This window comes from Cynocephalus volans, chromosome 13 (assembly GCF_027409185.1).
Source record: "Cynocephalus volans isolate mCynVol1 chromosome 13, mCynVol1.pri, whole genome shotgun sequence".
NCBI classification, from domain to species: Eukaryota; Metazoa; Chordata; class Mammalia; order Dermoptera; family Cynocephalidae; genus Cynocephalus; species Cynocephalus volans.
The window spans coordinates 49,441,128-49,444,810 of NC_084472.1; positions in this window are offsets into that span (position 1 = coordinate 49,441,128).

Below are 3,683 nucleotides of genomic sequence, written 5' to 3' on the forward strand. Positions count from 1 at the left end.
GACTGAAATTTTCCGACTTTATTTACAAACTAGGACCAAATGACTTGTATTGTGATCACATTGGTCCCCATCTCTCTCTATCCATAATGACGAGGCTATGTGCATTGAGCACATCCCGGCAAGCAACATTTAAAATGCCATTACCAAAATGACTATGCAGGCTTTTCACCAGACTTCTACAGAACCACAAAGAAAGGTCAAAGCAGGGAGAGGCTGAGTGTTAGTAAAACTCCAGCCCCTTATGCCTTCCATAAGCCCCCATCACATGGTATTTAGCAAATACTTTTAGGTTACACAGAGAAAGTTTGAAGTTATGGTGTGTAATTGTGGTGGCAAAACAAAAAAAGAAAGGATGTTTCTTCACGACAATTGAAGTTTTCATATAATGGGTTCGAAACCCTTGGATGAAAGTTATTAAGTGAATACTGCATGACATGCACATTGTACAATAGCCAGCATAGCATAATTACAGTTTGCTTTCAACCGTCTGAAACTGTTTTCTGGTTTTAGCTTCTTAGCCTTTTAAATTATTTTTGACTCATTAACCTTTCAGCCTAAAGGCAATTTGCAAGCTCCATAAAAGTGTGAATATTTTTCTTAAATCTCTTTTCTAGCAAATGTGTTTCATTTGCTTTTTAGCCTCAGAATGTTAATTCCTACAATGAAAAGCAACTATATAATACTTGTTTCCCTCTTTACTATCCCCCTTTCTTCAAAAATGTCCTATTTATAATTAAGAGCACATAACTGAAGACCATTTATTTCTTCATTACATCTGAAGACCCTAATCTGAAGAGAGTAGTTGTCTGAGGGTGTAGACACTACTAGTATCCCAACCTTGTCCCAGTTGACACTCTGGGCTGGATAATTCTTTGTTGTGAGGGGGTGTCTTGTGCATCGTAGAATGTTCAGTAACATCACTGATCTCTACCCACTAGACGCCAGTGGCACAGAGCTCCAATGCCCCACCCCCAGATATGACCACCAAAAATGTCTCCTAACACTGCCAAATATCCCCTGGAGAACAAAATTATTCTCTGTTGAGAACCACTGGACTAGGCAAAAGACTTCATAAAACCAAGCCTTCTGTGCCTTTGCTAATTCAAATTGTTGCCTTGACTCTATGGTCTACTTCTATCTACTTAGCCACCCACCAATACAAAATACAGGTATTCACAAACACCCTCACTTCTTCATGTCAAAGCCCTTGAACACTGTCTAGAGTTCTTCATCTGAACCAGATGTGGATAATTTGGCTAGGAGGACAGGAGCAGGCACTGGTACCTATATCCCACACTTCACTGACACAGCACTTTTACTATACTTGACTTCATAATGTACTGACTGCTGAACCTCTGAAATGCCCCCAGCTTCTTTATCTATTAGCCATGCTCTGCAACCCCATGAATAGTGTTTCAAAAATAATTTTATTTAATTAATTATGTTGATTCTGCCTTATAATTGTTTTTCTCATTTGGCACTTAAATACACAAGTATGATCCAGACTTTAGATATTTATTTCTTGAAATTATCCTAGATTAGATCTATTAATTAAACCCAGGGGGAGAGATTTATAGAATTAAAAACAAACAAACAAAAAACCTCTTTCCCTAAAATACCCCACTGCACAGCAACATATGTTAGCTCATATAATTTTATTTTTACGCTTCCTAATATATTTAAGGGATGTTTATTCTCCCTACTCCAAGTCATCTGGTGTTTGAAGCACCAAGGAAAATGGCCAGAGGTAGTTGATTTCCTCTAAGGAGGAAACATTTATTAATTAATTCTTCTCTTTGGAAAACTCTGGAGTGGATCTACCATTGCTACATTCATAACCTTAAGCAAGCACCTTAGTCTCTCCTAGCTTGTTTCGTCTTTGGTAAAATGAGAATGATGATGCCTACTGCCTACAGCTATTATATTGAATGAATGTCCTTTTTCAAGCTCTTAGCCCTGTGCCTGACACACAGGTGTTTTATAAGTGTCATTTTCTATGCTGCTTCCCTTCCTTGTTACCAGCACCGGCTAATTAGTGGGGTCCAGTGCAGAATGAGAATGTGGGCTTCCTTGTTCAAAAATTATTAAGAATTTCATACAACAGTAGATAAACCAAGAGTGGGACTCTGAGTGATTGCTTAGATTACATTCTCATAAAGCCAGTCCTGTTTGTGCCCTTACAGTTTCCAAGAGTCCGTTCCTCTATTCTTGCATTAAATGAAAAGCCACTCTTCAAATCTGACAACTGACAGGGAAACAAATGCAAGTAACTGAAGACGGCTTGACTACGTGGGTTGTTTTTCAACTCAGGCTCATGTTTAGTCAAGCCATGTGTTAATGTTAGCGAGCTTAGGGCTCTCCTAAAGGAACTGTTTTCATGGTATTTCAGTGATTTGCATCATTCTCAATCTGTTAAACAACACGAAAAAACCTTAGCTGTCTGCAAGTAATTGGACCCTAGACTAATAGTCCAACAGGCACTTAGTGGCCAAAGAGGCACTCAATTTAAAAGCTCTCTATCTGGACTTATCAAACAGCCTTCATAAAGAAAGCTGTGTACCTCTAAACAGGTGATCTAGATTTTAGACAGGAGACTTTTAGGAAACTGGTTCACTTTTCTAAAAATTAAATACCCAAAGAAGAAGATTTGGTGTGCAAACCACTGAGCCCCAACTCTGCTTGTTATTCTTTCTTCCTTATGGATGCATCAACATGTCCTTTAAAGGGGTTCTCAAGGCTCTCACATCCTATTTGATAAGAAGCAGAACATGTAAAAACCAAAATATATGTATACATATATTCACACACACACTCATATATATACAAGTGTGTGTATATATATGTACAGAGAGAGAGAAATTCTCAAATTTGCTGTATTGGGAGAAATACGCACACATACCCACAAACACCAATATACACAGGTACACATGGCATCCTAACAGAAGGCAAAGAGAACTAGTATTTATTGAGCTTCTCCTGTGTGCACTTCCCAGGTGTTTTACATACCTTGGAATATCAGAGAATATGTTCATTTTTATCCATTCATTCATTTAATCTCAAGACACTCAAGAGAACTTTTTTTTTCTTTAAACAGTAGAGCAACTGAGTCTCAGAGCAATTATGTAACCTGTCCAAAGTCACACAGCGAGATGGAAGGTCTGGATTGGAGATTTCACAAAGCTTATGTATCAAAATCCCAATGTTTTGATGTTAAAAATTCAGGGGTCCAACCTGTTACAGTGACTTTAAAAAAAACAACAAATAAAACCCAACAAACCTTAACACGCTTGCTAATTACGTTAGCTGACATGGCCACCTGGCTCTTACTACAATTTACACCCTTCCCCCGCCCCCATCACCATAAATCGTCCAGGTCTAGCGATTAGCAATTTTGCTAACAGTTGAACAGAGGAACAGAGCAAAAATAAAAGGTTAAAATTTGTGGTGTGGGCTTAACTCCAAAGCCTTCAAGAGAAAAATGAGCTGTTCGGGATTTCAATCTGTCGCTTCCTGCCTAGACCAGGCGGGAGAGAACCCAGGCCCGCGCGCACTCCGGGAAACAGGCTAGTCGTCCACCACCGCGCAGGCGCGAAGACCGGAGCGGCTGGGGGTTTTCAGCCCGCGGTTTCCGTGGAGACCGGGCGGAAGCGGCCGGAAGTTGCTCTGCGGTTGGCCGCGGCGGG